The sequence below is a fragment of the Ylistrum balloti genome, unplaced genomic scaffold (assembly GCF_031769215.1).
Source record: "Ylistrum balloti isolate Yb309-2 unplaced genomic scaffold, AGI_CSIRO_Ybal_v1 Utg371138, whole genome shotgun sequence".
In the NCBI taxonomy this organism is placed as follows: domain Eukaryota; kingdom Metazoa; phylum Mollusca; class Bivalvia; order Pectinida; family Pectinidae; genus Ylistrum; species Ylistrum balloti.
This window is the reverse complement of record NW_026782624.1, coordinates 135,952-155,205: the sequence shown is the minus strand read 5'-3', so window position 1 is coordinate 155,205 and position 19,254 is coordinate 135,952. Positions and strand designations below refer to the sequence as shown.

The 19,254-nt window shown below is 36.6% G+C and overlaps 1 protein-coding gene and 1 long non-coding RNA gene across 3 annotated transcripts in view; one reads left to right on the top strand and one right to left on the bottom strand.

The window, feature by feature from the left end:
• Positions 1-7,810: 7,810 nt before the first annotated feature.
• Positions 7,811-19,254, bottom strand: part of LOC132561021 (uncharacterized) — a 29,905-nt gene continuing 18,461 nt past the window's right edge. Inside the window, exon 2 of the long non-coding RNA XR_009554680.1 lies at positions 7,811-7,990. This is a non-coding gene — a long non-coding RNA (uncharacterized LOC132561021). The remainder of the gene's footprint in view (positions 7,991-19,254) is intronic.
• LOC132561018 (four and a half LIM domains protein 2-like) overlaps positions 11,781-19,254 on the top strand; it is a 55,188-nt gene continuing 47,714 nt past the window's right edge. For both annotated transcript variants that reach the window (XM_060225735.1, XM_060225734.1), the window contains exon 1: positions 11,781-11,888. The gene's annotated coding sequence lies outside the window, so the exon portion shown is untranslated. The remainder of the gene's footprint in view (positions 11,889-19,254) is intronic.

The window sequence follows — 19,254 nt, the reverse complement described above, 5'->3', positions numbered from 1 at the left end:
TTCCAGGTCAGAGAGATAGTGCCCTATAGGGGAAATTTTGCAAATTCTTCAGAAATCTTTCTTTTTTGCAGGATTCTGCCGAAATTTGATCTGAAGCATTTTTGGGTGAAGGGAAATTAGTTTTGTATAAACGGTGGCAACCTGGGGGCAGGAGAGTCAGAGCCCAGTATAGGAAATAGAACAAAATCTTGAACATTGTTCTTCTGTAGGAATGTCACTGCAAAATGTATGAAGTTGATCAGTTGGTTCTGAAGATAAAGAAAACAATACAATAAAGACAGTGATCACCAGTAATACACAGGAATCATCTCTTCATATTTAGTAATCAATTTATCAACATCAATTAAAACAGGCGAGTAAACAACAGGTGTCTGTGATGACTGACGGCACTCCTGTGTCAATAGTATGTAAGGTGCGGTGTTCCTTCCCAGGTGTGTTGTCTTGATGTTTAGTTATTGTACACATAAAAGCTATAAAGATTTTTACCTACAGTGGTCACCATGATCACAATTAAGACGTCCAGATAGAAAACAGGTATGTAAACTTTCTTCCCTACTAAGTCAGATACAGCCTGTGTATTTAAGTCCCATTTATGAAATTTGTCATTAAGGTGACTGTAGCTAACCTGGAAACAGATGTGTTCACAGGAATAATTTCATATGACAAATGAAATGTATTGTGAATCATCAGTGTTGTAGTAATTGATTAAAACCTACTCACTTGGAGTATTATTGGTAAAGGAGAGTGTGTATTATTGGTAATGGAGAGTACTGTGTATTATTGGTAATGGAGAGTACAGTGTAGTATTGGTAACGGAGAGTACTGTGTATTATTGGTAATGGACAGTACAGTGTATCATTGGTAATGGAGAGTACAGTGTAGTATTGGTAACGGAGAGTACTGTGTATCATTGGTAATGGAGAGTACAGTGTAGTATTGGTAACGGAGAGTACTGTGTATTATTGGTAATGGAGAGTACAGTGTATTATTGGTAATGGAGAGTACTGTGTATTATTGGTAATGGACAGTACAGTGTATCATTGGTAATGGACAGTACAGTGTATCATTGGTAATGGACAGTACAGTGTAGTATTGGTAACGGAGAGTACTGTGTATTATTGGTAATGGAGAGTACTGTGTATTATTGGTAATGGAGAGTACTGTGTATTATTGGTAATGGAGAGTACCTTGTAGTATTGGTAATGGAGAGTACTGTGTATTATTGGTAATGGAGAGTACCTTGTAGTATTGGTAATGGAGAGTACTGTGTATTATTGGTAATGGAGAGTACTGTGTATTATTGGTAATGGAGAGTACCTTGTAGTATTGGTAATGGAGAGTACTGTGTATCTTTGGCCAAACAGACCAGACAACTTCAGATGAATCTTTGTGCATTATTCAAAGAAATACAAGTTAATCTTCTGAAATCAAATATGTATAGCTATTAAAACTATTTTCCCAAACACATAGATTACTCATAATTAATCATACAAGTTGTAATCATACATGTGACAGATACTTCATTTCTATCCTTTTACAAAAGTTATTCCCCTTTATAAAGGATGTGCTTATGTTTATGAAATGATTATGTTTTCAAGTACTGTACATGCATAAAGAAATAGTTGAATGGGTTATTTTTTTTTTATTTTTTTGGACAATTTGATTAAATGATAATCATTTTCATGAAATTTATTTGCATATTTAAAATATGCCCTAAAAAACTTTTTATCCAATTTAAAGCGAAATTAATTTTGACTCTCCTTAAGAAGCCATCAATGTAGGAATGAACGGTGTGCCTGTGGCTGTCTCAATCATAGAAGGGAAATAAATCATATCAATTAAAAATTATTTTAAGAAGCAGGCATCTTTAAAGAGAGGTGAAGGGTTGACTGGTGAATTCCATCGACATGTACAAGTTATTTACAGGATGTGATGTTGGTGTTTATAAAATGTAGATTACGCTGTAACTTAACCAGCTAGCTTGACATCTCGGGGACCTTTTTCCCTTCCCTCACCGATAGTCTGCCGTTTTTTCAATGAGTCATTAAAGTGTTCATGTGTCCTTACAGAGTATAAACACAAGAAGGAGAAACTCACAAGGATTTTTATCATCTCTTCTCAGGTAAATATGATTGACATATACACTGTCTCAGGCATTCTATTGTACAACGCAGTTCTGTTATTTACCAAGTTATCTGTAATAGTCACACAAAGCTGGTGAGATTTTGGTCATTTTCTGTGTCAACATTTAGTTAGACTGGATGAAGTTTTATGCTAGTTTGTATGGGTTTGTCTAGATGTGTTAATATGTATTGAGTATGGTGGGGAAACCAGAATACACAGAAAGCTCATCCCAAATCAAATTAATTAGATGGGCCCTACGTTTAGTGTAACTGGTTTTCCTGTCTTTAACTGTTTTTCTGTTAATAGAATGTGAAATTTGAATTTAGGGATATCGTCCCTGTTCATAATCTTTCTGTAAAGTGGCATGATCCCTGTGTCTTTATTAAAAGGGACAAGTTGCCTGTATCTTTATTTAAAGGGACAAGTTGCCTGTATCTTTATTTAAAGGGACAAGTTGCCTGTGTCTTTATCTTTATTTTTATTCAAAGGGACAAGTTGCCTGTATCTTTATTTAAAGGGACAAGTTGCCTGTTTTTTATTTAAAGGGACATGTTGCCTGTATCTTTATTTAAAGGGACAAATTGCCTGTATCTTTATTCAAAGGGAAAAGTTGCCTGTATCTTTATCTAAAAGGACAAGTTGCCTGTATCTTTATTTTAAGGGACAAGTTGCCTGTATCTTTATTTAAAGGGACAAGTTGCCTGTATCTTTATTTAAAGGGACAAGTTGCCTGTATCTTTATTCAAAGGGACAAGTTGCCTGTATCTTTATTTAAAGGGACAAGTTGCCTGTGTCCTCATTTAAAGGGACATGTTGCCTGTATCTTTATTTAAAGGGACAAGTTGCCTGTATCTTTATTTAAAGGGACAAGTTGCCTGTATCTTTATTTAAAGGGACAAGTTGCCTGTATCTTTATTTAAAGGGACAAGTTGCCTGTATCTTTATTCAAAGGGACAAGTTGCCTGTGTCTTTATTTAAAGGGACATGTTACCTGTTTTTTTATGTATAGGAACATGTCCCTCTATTTTTGTTTAAAGGAACATGTTCCCTGTATCTTTGTGTAAAGGGATATGTTATCTGTATCTATAGGGACAATTTTTTTTCTGTATCTTTCTTTAAAAGAGACATCTTGTCGTATCTTTCTGTATAGGGACATGTTGCCTGTATCTTTCTGTTTAGGGATATCTTGACGTATCTCCTCTGTATAGTGTATATTTCTGTATAGGAACGTCTTGCTGGTATCTCTCTGTATAGGGACATGTTGCCTGTATCTTTCTGTATAGGGATGTGTTGCCTGTATCTTTCTGTATAGGGACATATTGCCTGTATATTTCTGTATAGGGACGTGTTGCCTGTATATTTCTGTATAGGGATGTGTTGCCTGTATCTTTCTGTATAGGGACATATTGCCTGTATATTTCTGTATAGGGACGTGTTGCCTGTATATTTCTGTATAGGGACTTGTTGCCTGTATCTTTTTGTAAAGGGACATCTTGTCCTATCTTTCTGTATAGGGATGTGTTGCCTGTATCTTTCTGTATAGGGACGTATTGCCTGTATATTTCTGTATAGGGACATATTGACTGTATATTTCTGTATAGGGACGTGTTGCCTGTATATTTCTGTATAGGGACTTGTTGCCTGTATCTTTCTGTAAAGGAACATCTTGTCCTATCTTTCTGTATAGGGATGTGTTGCCTGTATCTTTCTGTATAGGGACGTATTGCCTGTATATTTCTGTATAGGGACGTGTTGCCTGTATATTTCTGTATAGAGACATCTTGTCATATCTCTCTGTATAGGGTCATATCTCTCTGTAAAGGATATAATTCTGTATAGGGACGTGTTGCTGGTATCTCTCTGTATAGGGTATCTTTCTGTAGAGGGACGTGTTGTGGTATCTCTCTGTATAGGGTCTTATCTCTCTGTATAGGGTATCTTTCTGTATAGGGACATGTTATAGTATTGTTATGTCTGGGACATGTTTCTTTTATCTATATACATATGATCATATCCCTCCCTCTTTATTTAGCTTTCTCCTTTATAATCTTATACTGTAAATGTTCATGTGTGACTCACACTGTTTATATAAAGGAGGTATTTCCTGTTGATAGTTCTGAGTGTTTCAATAAGCCTTTATGTTCTTGATTAATGTTTTTAAGGTATTTTAAGGGAGGACTTACTGCGATATGTGACGTTTATGTCCCTGCCTGTTTGAATTTCTTCTCCCCCTCTACCTGTCTGTCTATAGATCCCCCTCCTCTTTTTTCTTCACTCTTTTTCTCTTTCTTTCTCTCTCCCTCTCTCCCAACCCTGCTTTGCCCTATTTATCCCAACCCAGAATGCAGTGTCTTGTATATACCAACCCTGTTGTTCCCGTAATGTCCCAGCCCAACTGTGTCCTGTATGTCCTAATCCTGCTGTGTCCTGTATGACCCAGCCCCTCTGTGTCCTGTATGACCCAGCCCTGCTGTGTCCTGTATGTCCTAGCCCTACTATGGCCTGTATGTCCTTGCCCTAGTGTGTCCTGTATGTCCTAATCCTTCTGTGTCCTGTATATCCTAGCCCTACTGTGTCCTGTATGTCCTAATCCTGCTGTGTCCTGTATATCGTAGCCCTACTGTGTCCTGTATGTCCTAGCCCTGTGGTCTCCTGTATGACCCAGCCCTGCTGTGTCCTGTATTACTCAGCCCTACTGTGTCCTGTATATCCTAGCACTACTGTGTCCTGTATGTCCTAGCCCTACTGTGTCCTGTATGACCCAGCCCTGCTGTGTCCTGTATGTCCTAGCCCTACTATGGCCTGTATGTCCTAGCCCTACTGTGTCCTGTATGTCCTAATCCTTCTGTGTCCTGTTTATCCTAGCACTACTGTGTCCTGTATGCCCTAGCCCTACTGTATCCTGTATGTCCGAATCCTGCTGTGTCCTGTATATCCTAGCACTACTGTGTCCTGTATATCATAGCCCTACTGTGTCCTGTATGTCCTAGCCCTACTGTGTCCTGTATGTCCTAATCCTGCTGTGTCCTGTATGTCCTAGCCCTACTGTGTCCTAGCCCTGCGGTTTTCTTGTATGACCCAGGCCTGTGGTGTCCTGTATGTCCTAGCCCTACTGTGTCCTGTATGTCCTAGCCCTGTTGTGTCATGTATGACCCAGCCCTGCTGTGTCCTGTATTACTCAGCCCTACTGTGTCCTGTATATCCTAGCACTACTGTGTCCTGTATGCTCTAGCCCTACTGTGTCCTGTATGTCCTAGCCCTACTGTGTCCTGTATGTCCTAATCCTACTGTGTCCTGTATGTCCTAGCCCTACGGTGTCCTGTATGTCCTAGCCCTACTGTGTCCTGTATGTCCTAATCCTGCTGTGTCCTGTTTGTCTTAGCCCTACTGTGTCCTGTATGTCATAGCCCTACTGTGTCCTGTATGTCCTAGCCCTACTGTGTCCTGTATATCCTAGCCCTACGGTGTCCTGTATGTCCTAGCCCTTCTCTGTCCTGTATGTCCTAGCCCTACTGTGTCCTGTACGTCCTAGCCCTACTGTGTCCTGTATGTCCTAGCCCTTCTGTGTTCTGTGTGTCATAATTCTGCTTTGTCCTGTATGTCCTAGCCCTACTGTGTTCTGTATGTCATAATCCTGCTTTGTCCTGTATGTCCTAGCCCTACTGTGTCCTGTATGTCCTAGCCCTTCTGTGTTCTGTGTGTCATAATTCTGCTTTGTCCTGTATGTCCTAGCCCTACTGTGTTCTGTATGTCATAATCCTGCTTTGTCCTGTATGTCCTAGCCCTTCTGTGTCCTGTATGTCCTAGCCCTTCTGTGTTCTGTGTGTCATAATCCTGCTTTGTCCTGTATGTCCTAGCCCTTCTGTGTTCTGTATGTCCTAATCCTGCTGTGTCCTATATGTCCTAATTCTGCTATGTTCTGTTTGTCCCATTCCTGCTATGTCCTGTATTTCACAGCCCTGCTTTATCTGTTAGTCCAAGGTGTGTTGATTTTGTCACAAAAATTATATAGCCATAATAATCATCCAGACAATATTACGATCATCAGGTGCATTGGGCCTTTTGACAATTTGTAAATCAATACAAATGGCCAGCAGAAGAGTGTAATATATATGATTGAGTCTGACTTCAGTTAGAAGATCCATTAGTTTATACTCCCACACTGTTACTGCTGGAATTCAGGATTGAACTGTAAAATACAGGTAGGAGATTGTATCATAGATACTGACTTCTGTTACAGTTAAACAAGATAGGAGTGTAAGCTTAATGTATTATATATTTTGCAAAGGTAGGTGATTGTATTGAAGAGTGCCTCATTATAAGCTGTTGGTTCCTGGCTATAGGAACCGTTGATTTCAGTATTGTTAATAGGGGTGTCATCTTCAGTAGTGTTCAAAGCAAACGGTTTTTGTTTAACATTATGAGACAGATCCTTTATTCTGATGACTGCTATAGCCTACAGAGCTGTATATATGCTGGAAAGTCATTGTAAGAAGACTCACTATGGCACATGTTTGTTGCTGTAGATCCTACGTTATTATTTCATCTGGAAGTTGATATGTAGAAAATTTGCAATGAATAAAAAAAGAAAATAATTATATTGAAACAGTGCTTATAAAAGCATACATGAATTTAGGAATTTTACTGAGCTGTCATAAGTTGTTAGCTTTTGGTAATTTTTAGTGTTGATGATGGGTTTCTCTTGAGTAGTGGAGTCTATAGCAGACTGTGGGGTGTGTTAATGTACAGATGACACATGTCAATAAACAGTGCAAAAAGTCTGTAGTGAAAGGTTTACTGAAAGTCTATCATCAGATTTGGTTTACCTCCTTATAATTAGCTAGAAGAATACTCTAAAATCATGAAAATGTGGGGCTTTAATACACTGTGTATGTTAATCACCATTATTCTATGGTCCTTGATCTTTGGTATGTCAGTCCAGGTGTCCGTGGTCTGTCCAAGCATCCATCCGTCCATAAACAATTTTTGTTATTGCTATTTATTGACAAGTACTGGATGGATCTTTCTCAAATTTCATATGGAGTTCCCCTTGGTCCCTAGTAGGGCCCATGTAAATTTGGGACTGATCAGAAAAACAAAATATCCGACAGACGGACATCTTAGATTTTGACCTTGAAAGTTTGTGGCAGCATCTTGGATTTTGCCTAGTAAAGATTGTTAATGCTTACTTTTAAGAAGTACTGAATGGATATCTCTCAAATTTCATATGTATGTTCCCTTTGGTCTCTCCTTGTGCTCATTTGATTTTGGGACTGGTCAGAAGAACCAAAATGGTTTGCAGGTGGCCAGTTTGGATTGCCAGGTAAAGATTATCGTTGCTATTTCTGAAGAGGAATGTTCAAATATCTTATCATTAAGAGCATAAACAGAGAAGAGAAGAGAAAAGAACGGAAAAGATTCAGCTTTCATAGAGCACATAAAGATCAAACAATGGTGGGCGCTAAGATCCTTTTGGGATCTCTTGTTGATTTTGAGTCTGATAAGAAACATTGGCCATCTTGGATTTTAATTGTTAAAAGTTGATTATTACTATTTCTTAATAGATACCAGAAGATAATTCTCAAATATCATTTAACGGATCAGCTTGGCCACTATTTGTGCATTTTTGATATTACAACAATGACAAACAAAAATACCGAAAACGAATGGCGAACAGGCGGTCATCTTGGTTTTTGACAGTTTTATTATGTTCTTTTTGTGCAATCATTTAGTTAAAGTTACCATATAGGTGAGAATTGATTTTTAAAGATATTTCCTCGCTGTGGAATCTGTTAACCTTTTGCTGAGCTGTTGTACAGTGTTTTACATCTTGTATTTTTCTTGAATAGTTTCATCCATTTTGCATCTGTAAAATAAAATTCTTCAGTCAAATCAGAGTCATTTTTTATGGAGGGCAGCATATGAATAGGACATTATAATTCAATACCAAGAGTTTTGATCATAAGCATGCTTAAATTTTTATAACATAGTAGATTCAGTAACAAGGTAAATCATACAATATCTAACATGTCAGGATAACAGCCATGTAACACGCTTGCTCCCAGTCAGCTTTGTATACATGAATATAAATTGTTTGTTGCCTGAATGTTCAAGGTCTTTTGGGATTTCGAGGGACTATTAAGTACAGTTCTTCATTCCCAGGCTAAATCTCATGTCAGCATATTCTTTACATCATGTGAATATGTTTTAAACATATTTTCAAGCCGTCTCCAAGTTATAGCTCTAAGAGTTAAGATTCTAAAATCTGTCTGTATGTGTACTGCTGTAAGATTTCAAGGATGCCATATTTGGTATCAATAATGATACAGTTGTTAAGCTTTCACACCAAATTGTGTTCACTGGCTTCAGGAATGATCTGAAATGTTTTGGGCAGTTTATACCTTAACAGTTTTCATTTTCATGGTGTTTGTATTTTCTATATTAGAAGATGGAATAATGGAAAAGTGCATACCTTTTACATTGAAATTTTGGTGAAATCAACTTTACACTCTTATTTGTGGACTACCAAACCCTTCTCTTTTTTTGTTAAGAATTTCTCTGCTAGCTTATCTTCTGGTTTAAAACTTTAGAATCAGACATATCGAGGAGACCTAAGTTAAGCCCAATTTTATTGATACTTTGATATTCTAGGGACAGGAGCCAGTCTACCAGTCCACAGCACCTGTAGTATATTGACATCAAACAGCAAGCTCGGTTAACAAAAGAAGGTCTCCTTTAACATCATACATTGTAATTGTTTCTGAAAATCACATTTAAAATAAAGAATCTGTACATGTTTGAGAATCTCAAATCAAACTCTAGGGTTGATGTGGCTTCCCTTACAGAAAGGAGTACTTTCCAGTGTTAAGTGTTAAGATAGAGAAACTGTTGTGATACAAGTGGTTATTACTTACAAGGATGTTGAGTGTTAATTTCAAGTCAACTTAGTGTGATTTACAGTGTAAACATAATACATGTAACTATCCCTAGAACCACTCAGGGTCTGAAAACTAGAATAAAAACTGCATACTGGAAATTTCCTTTCTAAGATATTAAAGCAATTTTTTTTCCATCAACTTTTCTACATACTTCCTAGACAAGATAAATTTTTTTTACAAGAAGCAAAACTTCAATATTTTTAAGTGAAATTTAAAAAAACAAAAAAACAAAAAAACCTAGCTATTGTGCTTGAATCAAAGTAGTACACTGATACTGCAATAATTTATAAAATTTTCATTTTTTTTTATAAGTTTAATTGTGACATTCAGCTAAGGACATAAGCAATAAGCTGTGACATCAAACATTTGTATATCTGTTTAGTTACAGTCCATTGATTTTTCATCTAAGATGGAATCCTCCAGGTCTGTGATATAGTTAGAAATAATTGAATTATTTTAATTTAAGGGAAAGACAAAGTTGTGATTAAGTGTTTAGGGGAGTCAATTTTCTCGATACTGTTTCTAGGGCTGTCATTGATCATTTTATCACTTTTTCCATTGATTTCCACAATTCCATCAAAGATTTCCGAGATAAATGACTTGTGAGTTGTCAAACAGAAAATAAAGGAGTCACACTGACAGTTAAGATCTCTTCTGGTGATTCACGAGATAATGAAAAGTTAGCTAAAGGAAATCAATCTCACCATTTCCACACTTACACTATCTTTATATGAAACCATTTTATAGTATACCAATAGGCATCTTGCCTGCTCCACTGAAGGTGTGGTACTGTAAAGCTGCTGTCATTTATTCTACAAAACATAAATTAGAAGCATCCTAATCTCTTTAAGTTGGAAATGTTATTTCTTTATGGAAGGAACATTTTGTTGTAGAATTGTTTGTTTATTGAGATATCAGCAGCAAGCAGTCAAGGTCTACTTGTAGCAGTTATATCTACCTCACTGAACACCATGCTGAAGACCCATCATATGTTATCATAAGTAATGGAGATAAAGTGTGTTACCCAAGAATGCAAGCATGAAAATATTCAGTTTTACTGTCATTAAATTTTTGAAAACAAAATGTGAATGTGATAAAATTTGAAAAGCTCCTTTAGATAAATTTATTCTGTGCTGATATATAAGTGGGACTAGTTTGTATTAAACATGAAGCCAATTTATGCTGTCTTGTTCTTCAGTGATATGTAATAAATTTTGTTATGGCTGTACCTTGCTCCCCTCTACAGTTCCTTTTTTTATAATTCCTGCTTAATTTGTTAGAGGGTAGGGGGAGGGAAGGGTGAAGCATTGAAGAGTCTTACTCATGTCTGTCCGCCCGAGTCTGCCACAATGTGACAAGTCCTGTTTGGAATCAATGACAAATCTTGAGAACCTTTCTACAGATTTTGTTCATATACACCCGCAAGTATTATAGCATCAAGTTCACACCTGATCTATAGGGTTATAAGTAGATAGACTTTTTCTAAGTTTGACACTTGATTCTTTTCATGTTAATGCCTGTACGTGTTGAAGCACATTCAATCCATCAATCAATCAATCAAATCTATTTCTATGTAATATATGAAGTATTGTAGTGGTAGATATATAAATAGAGTTTGCTGATGAATGTTGAGTGTGTGCAGACCAAGGTTCTGAAACATTTTCTACAGTAGACGCCAGAAGTAGTATCCCTCGTCTGCAGTAGACTAATATTTATTACTGTAGAAACACGTTTGTTGTTCACATTTGTAGACAGAATGCCTGTCTGATGAAAGATATATTTTGATGATTTCTCCCAACCCAAACATCTACAACAAGAGTACTGTACAACCTACCTATAGCTTGGTAAGATAACACACACCTGCTGATCAGACCAGCTATTCTTATACTTCACAGGAATGCTTCTGACGCAAAGCAAGTTTGTTTTGTAGACATAAACAGTGGCCATAATTGGTGCAAATTTGCAAAATATGCACATTTGTTTGGTAAAATGGGGAAATACGCTTTTGCTTGGTGAGCGATTTTTGAATTTTTGTCACTACTTGCAGTTTTAATATAAACTAATTGTTTTAAAGAAAAGTTGTACTTAAACATGACATGTCCTTAGAACTGTGGATCTGACCTTGTAATTCTATCATTATCAAAATGAATGTTAAAGAGAAAACAAAGTTATGTTGTTGACATGTAGTAAAATTTACATTTTGACAAAAATAATCTTAATTTAAAAATTTAATTCCTCATTTAAACTGATAAAATTAAATGTGTCAATAGATTAGAAAATGTCTAGTTTTATATAGCTGTTTTAGTCATCGGTGAAAGTGTTTAGTCATTTGTTAGTTCTGATTTCTGACACACATAAAAAAATAATAGGTAGCATGATATAATGGAAGGCTTGAGATGTAGCAAAAAATGGCACATTTCTACAACAGAACCAGGTGATGAGGAGGAGGAGGATGCTCTTAGAAAATGGAAATTAAAACATTGCAGCTGTGTGTGAATGTTGTTGATGCCCCTGACTGCCACCCCCTCCCTCGACTAACTCCTGTATATATAACCTCTTAGTCACTTCTATCATAATTTAGGAATTTTCTATGTTAGGAGGGTCAGGAAAAATGTTTGCACACTGCACTATGATTTCTGTTGGTGGAGTTTTGCACACTGCCCGTTTCTATTTTATTCCAAACTGCCTTTAGTAAGTGTAGTGTAGATACTAATTGTATTATTGAATCAGAAAGCTATAGGCCTCATCCTCTGTGCACTCCTACAGCAGCTGAAGCAGGGAATTTTCTAGTGGTGTTTATCAATATCATTTCTTTATTCCTGCCTGGTAAGTCATCATCATGTCATCAGTTTAATTTCCGACTAAAAAACAGTATTTTACATGTAAAAGAAGAAATGAGCAAAACACACTAAAAAAATCTACAGAAAAGTCAAAAATAAAAAAGATAGTATCATTTTTAAAATGTTTTTAAATGACTGGTAATAAATATTATCCAATACACTTTCTAATATCGTGCACATGGATATAATACTCATGATATACGTTATGTGGATAAAAAAAAACATTTCAAAGATTAATGTGTGTTACATATCTCACAGCAAAGTGGGTTTGATATTGATATGGTATTTTTAGGAGGAAAATTATGTCAAATACCTAGCAAATTAGTAAATTTTCTGAGATACAAATGCTTTTTTTACCCGAGAAAATGAACCAAACTTGTGTATTCTCTGCATTTTCCTCTAACTTGTAAAACTGATAAATGAGCTCCATCAGAATGGGTATAGGTAGTGAGAAAACATTCAAATGGACGTTGGTGTAAGAGAGGTCAAAGGTGATTTTCATTGATATCGTCTTTATCACTTAAATCAATGTAGTGAACTATCTTTGTTACGTTTGGACATTAACATGATGAAGGAAATTTAATCCATTAAGTAATCATATTTATGTTTATTTGATGTCCTTTCACATCCAGATTTTGTATTTTTAATTCATTTAAAGAATATTTGGTGTTTTTAAAAGAAAATCATGAAAATTTTGACCTGTTAAAGTAACCCGCTATACGTTATATCTGTGTACGTAATAGCCAATCAGATTGTTAGCTGTTCTGCTCAACAGTCAGTAGATTGCAGGCTTGAGAACCCAACAATTTATAGCAATAAAGTATCAGTTTTTACAGGTATGACATTGGAATAGGATTAACTGTCTGTAACCAATCAGGAAATGGCACATGCTCTTGACGAAAGTTTGGATGTAAAATTGGATGGAACTGAATAAAGACAATAACGGTGTTGTATGTTAGTTAATATTTTAATAGGTTCTCCATCTGTTGCTCTGTCTGCTCCACATGGTAACAGATCACTTCAGTCAGAGAGTCATCACAGTAATCATTGCTAGCAAAGTAGACTGAAAATTCATAGGAGTATGGCATCTGTAGAAATTGGATCACTGTGACCTATATTTTGATATCTGACCTTCTTATTACAAAAATTAATTTTGGGTCAGATCTCTGTAAAGGAACTGAATCATGGAAAGGTCTGGCCTTGTTTTGTTTGAAATCTTAACTAATGCTTGTAAAACTGGTAGTTTAACACCCGAAATGTAAGATTGGTTGACCATATCTGTTATGTGTCACTCAATATTCTCTGTAGTTGTTCTAAATTTTGATGATCATTCATAAAATAGAACAGGAAAATTCAATTACCTCTACTTGGTAATTAGGAAATATCTGTCTTCATAAAAGAGGTCAGAAGTCAAAATTTAGATTACACTAACAATATGATTAATCTTTACATAAACCAAATGTTTTAAGAAACTATATGTAAACAAGAGATATTTACTGGAAACAGCAAGCCACAGGGAGTTGATAAAACAAGTGTTGTTATGCATGTATATCTCGGTAATGTCCCTGATCATACCAGTCTCCTGTATTGTACCCACCAACAGTATGTCAAAGTACAGAGGTTCTTGTATTATACAGGTGTCCTATTAAAACTGACCAATGGCTGTGGTTCTACATCAGACTGTAAACAGTTCTTGTTATTACTTTTTTCTTGAGTAGTACTGGAGATATCTCACTCAAGTTTCATCTACAGGTTTTTCTTGGTCCTTTGTGCCGTTCTGATCTCAGGATTGATCAGGAAACCAAAATCGCAGACAGGTGGCCATCTTGGATTTTTGATATTAAAAGTTGTTATCACTATACTTTGAAAAATGCTGGATAGACCTTTCTTCAATTCTGTATGTACCTTCCTCATGGTCCCTTTTTGTGATCTGGTGATTTTGGGACTAATCAGATTGCTAATGGGTGACTATCTTGGATTTGATGGTTAAAAATTATTATTACAATTGCTTGAGATATTTTCCAATTTGTTATACCAAAGAACAAGAAGAGAGGAAAGAACAGAAAAGAAGGAGAAATATCCAACTCTTAAAGATTGAATAAAAATCAAACAATAGTGGATGCCAAATCCTTCTGGGATCTCTTGTTATTTACTCTCTTCAATGTTACATCTTAATAAAGTTTGATGTTTTTTATCATTTAAACCATGTTTGTTTTAAAGTTATTGATGTCAGCAGATGTTTTCATTACCAACTGATAAATACAAACATAGTGTTTAGTAAGCTTCATCCAGAGACTATATGTTCTCATATGCTCTTCAGATTCCATGTGTTGCTGTACTTGGCAAACTTTGTGAGTGACAGAAGTTAACTTATTCGGCAGAACAACTGAGCCTAGTTAAAAAATGTATTGCATGAGGGGCTGCACCACATGTACCTGTGATGTAGGCATAAACACTAATTACTTTTATCTGTTGTCTGCAAAAAGCATTCACATATTCATCCACTTCTCAACTGCAATTTCTAACCCTGCTACTCAAATTTAGTTCCAATATATTTCAGTGTGAATGTCCTGTGTTGAAGTTAAATGAAGTTTTTATATAGAGACAGACAGTTTGATAAGTTTGGTTAATGAAAAAGTTATTTTGTTCCACAATTACTTATGCTACTTAGATTGAATTACACAGTGCTGAGAGAAACATATGTTATATTCTTTTTTTGAGAAAATGGACAATTTTATTTATCAAACTAAATGTAGAATGAGTAAGTGTATAATTTACAACAAAATGTAAGTGTTGGAGTTGTTGGAATTTTTTGTCACCATTTTTGTTGAAAAGGGATTCAGTGCCATTTGAATTAGTTTATATTAGTTGAACAAGGTTTGTTCTTGTTAAAGAGGGATTGTTCTTGTTGAAGAGCAGGTTTGTGCTTGCTAAAGGGTGTTAAAGAGGGATTGTTCTTGTTGAAGAGCAGGTTTGTGCTTGCTAAAGGGTGTTTGGACTGGTTGAAAGTTTTTGGACTAGTTGAAGGATGTTTGGACTAATTGATGGGTGTTTGGACTAATAGATGTGGACTGATTGATGGGTGTCTGGACTAATTGATGTGTGTTTTGACTAATTGATGGGCTTTTGGACTAATTGATGGGTGTCTGGACTAATTGATGTGTGTTTTGACTAATTGATGGGTGTTTGGACTAGTTGATGGGTGTTTGGTCTAATTGGTGGGTGTTCGGAATTGTTTAAGGGTGTTCTGACTTGTTGAAAGGTGTTTGGACTAGTTGAAGGGTGTTTGGACTAATTGATGGGTGTTCTGACTAGTTGAAGGGTGTTTGGACTAATTGATGGATGTTTGGACTAGTTGATGGGTGTTTGGACTAATTGATGGGTGTTTGGACTAGTTGAAGGGTGTTCTGACTAGTTGATGGGTGTTTGGACTAATTGATGGGTGTTTGGACTAGTTGATGGGTGTTTGGACTAATTGATGGGTGTTTGGACTAGTTGATGGGTGTTCTGACTAGTTGATGGGTGTTTGGACTAATTGATGGGTGTTTGGACTAGTTGAAGGGTGTTTGGACTAATTGATGGGTGTTCTGACTAATTGAAGGGTGTTTGGACTAGTTGAAGGGTGTTTTGACTAATTGATGGGTGTTTGGACTAGTTGATGGGTGTTTGGACTAATTGATGGGTGTTTGGACTAGTTGATGGGTGTTCTGACTAGTTGATGGGTGTTTGGACTAATTGATGGGTGTTTGGACTAGTTGATGGGTGTTTGGACTAATTGATGGGTGTTTGGACTAATTGATGGGTGTTTGGACTAATTGATGGGGGTTTGGACTAATTGAAGGGTGTTTGGACTAATTGATGGGTGTTCTGACTAGTTGAAGGGTGTTTGGACTAATTGATGGGTGTTCTGACTAATTGATGGGTGTTTGGACTAGTTGAAGGGTGTTTTGACTAATTGATGGGTGTTTGGACTAGTTGATGGGTGTTTGGACTAATTGATGGGTGTTTGGACTAGTTGATGGGTGTTCTGACTAGTTGATGGGTGTTTGGACTAATTGATGGGTGTTTGGACTAGTTGAAGGGTGTTTGGACTAATTGATGGGTGTTTGGACTAGTTGAAGGGTGTTTGGACTAATTGATGGGTGTTCTGACTAGTTGAAAGGTGTTTGGACTAATTGATGGGTGTTTGGACTAATTGATGGGTGTTCTGACTAATTGATGGGTGTTTGGACTAATTGATGGGTGTTCTGACTAGTTGAAGGGTGTTTGGACTAATTGATGGGTGTTTGGACTAATTGATGGGTGTTTGGACTAATTGATGGGTGTTCTGACTAGTTGAAGGGTGTTTGGACTAATTGATGTGTGTTCTGACTAGTTGAAGGGTTTTTGGACTATTTGATGGGTGTTTGGGTGTTTGGACTAATTGATGGGTGTTTGGACTAGTTGATGGGTGTTTGGACTAATTGATGGGTGTTCTGACTAGTTGAAGGGTGTTTGGACTAATTGATGGGTGTTTGGACTAATTGAAGGGTGTTCTGACTAGTTGATGGGTGTTCTGACTAGTTGAAGGGTGTTTGGACTAATTGATGGGTGTTTGGACTAATTGATGGGTGTTCTGACTAGTTGATGGGTGTTTGAACTAATTGATGGGTGTTCTGACTAGTTGATGGGTGTTTGAACTAATTGATGGGTGTTTGGTCTAATTGATGGGTGTTCTGACTAGTTGAAGGGTGTTTGGACTAATTGATGGGTGTTTGGACTAATTGATGGGTGTTCTGACTAGTTGAAGGGTGTTTGGACTAATTGATGGGTGTTTGGACTAATTGATGGGTGTTCTGACTAGTTGATGGGTGTTTGAACTAATTGATGGGTGTTCTGACTAGTTGATGGGTGTTTGAACTAATTGATGGGTGTTTGGTCTAATTGATGGGTGTTCTGACTAGTTGAAGGGTGTTTGGACTAATTGATGGGTGTTTGGACTAATTGATGGGTGTTCTGACTAGTTGAAGGGTGTTTGGACTAATTGATGGGTGTTTGGACTAATTGATGGGTGTTTGGACTAATTGATGGGTGATTAGACTAATTGATGGGTGTTTAGACTAATTGATGGGTGTTCTGACTAGTTGATGGGTGTTTGAACTAATTGATGGGTGTTTGGTCTAATTGATGGGTGTTTAGACTAACTAACAGAAGTATAGTGTAAGGTATTTGGAATTGTATATAAACAGCTAAGATATCAGAGTTATGTAAAATGGAGGTGGTTACAGGTATAACTTTAATGATTAGATGATGATTGACTTGGCATATAGTGTGATGGTGTATTTACCAGCAGGGAATGTTACATCAATATACAACTGACGAATGCCATCACAAAAACCGTAGAGACGATACCACCATAGTTATCAAATCACCAGTTCCTATGGGGTAATGTTATTGCCTGTTGATTGACAAACATAACCCTCCTGTAATAGCCTTTCTTTCATTGGTGCAATGGAAAGGTTAAACTACGTTACACATAAGAAATGATGAGATTTTTTTGTACTAAATCACTGATGTAACATATACACATTGTACTCTTTGGTAACAGTTCAGGAATCAAGTACATGATAATAAGAGAGAGACTTCAGAGCTTTATTTGTTACTTGTGTATCATCTTTTATAATCTGATCCCTGCAGGATAAAGGAAAGATCATGTGCACTGTATGGTCACTGTAAGAGACAGCTTATTGTGGAGTACCACCAGCGATGGTTTCTCTGATACCTTCTGTTAAAGGGGACACTGGACAGTCCAAGAACACAGTGTTGTATTCCATTATATGATCAGAGGGGGTAACTAAAAGTGGATCTGCTCAGTTTCTTCTACCAAGAGGACATTAAATAGATCTGTTGTTCTCAATAAAACAGTTTAGTTCTTGATCTTTTCTTTTTTGTCTGCTTGTTCTTCCTTTATTTAAATGGTTTCCATTCTTAAAGTCCCTCTTGGCTCCGGTCCCCATATCACCCTTGCTGTTAATGTCCCATCTGACACCTGTCCCCATATCACCCTGGCTGTTGATGTCCCACCTGACACCTGTCCCCATATCACCCTGGCTGTTGGCATCCCACCTGACACCTGTCCCCATATCACCCTGGCAGTTGGCATCCCACCTGACACCTGTCCCCATATCACCCTGGCAGTTGATGTCCCTACTGATACTTATTTGGTTATCCAGACAAGGTATCAATGCTTCTGAAGCCTTCCCTAATGCTTGAAAATACACTTTCTGATTACTGTAACTGTAATTTTATTTGAGCACTTCTCATGCTGAAAGTCTTGTGCTGAAATTGAATCAATTAACTTGTAGTTTCTATATGTTTTTGTATATGACAGAGTGGATGAGTGAATTTATCAATGCACTAATTTACCCAACAAGGGTTATCTGTTTAGATTTGATTGTGGCAAAATTAAAGTGATTTACAGTATTTTATAGTATGCATTCTATAATAAAATTATTTTTCATAAAGGTTTATGTTTTGTCATTTGACAAGATGTATATTTTATTAAAGAGATCATTATTGTAATACTGATGTCAAGTATTGCAGTACACATTATGTCTGTGGTGTAATTCTGTATATTGAGTGTATATGAAGGACATGCAAGATGACCAAGATTTGTCAGGGTGTATATGGCTGATTCATTGTCAAGGCCGTATCTCAGTTTTCACAGCAGCAAGAGACTCGGATCAGATGTGTGTGGTCACATGAGTAATACATGTGCATCCACAGACATTACACTTGTTTTAATGCAGTATTCACATCTGGTTTCCATGTCCTTGCTAGAGGTATAATAAGCATCCTGATTGGTTAAACAGAGGTTAGGACAGTTCTGGTGTTATTAGTACAGACATATAGATAACATTATGGTAGCTGTTAACTTCACTTCTCTGTTAGATGACAGACAACATTATCCAGCAGTCATGACGTTTTTTTTGGGTAGCTATTGGAACCATAAAAATTCTCACTACGTAGGAAATATTGCGACGTTCAGTCAAGGGCTGACATTTAACACACTCTCATTCAAAACATTATTGTGTTTAATTTGCATAAATCTTTCACCGCTAGTTTCAATTTTGAATTCTTTAATTTTGATTAGATTATCTCTCTTTGTAGAAACTGATCAGAAATACAGTTGTATATGATGTCATTTTAGTTGCGATATCACATAGTGCCAAATACATAAAGGTTGCAGACAGATTGAACAAGACAGAAAAATCTAGCTTTGGCTAGCATATGAGATTTCCCGTTCTGGTGTATATAATTGCTTTGTTGATTGACATCAGATCTGGTTCATGCAGACAAAGTAGGTATTGTTG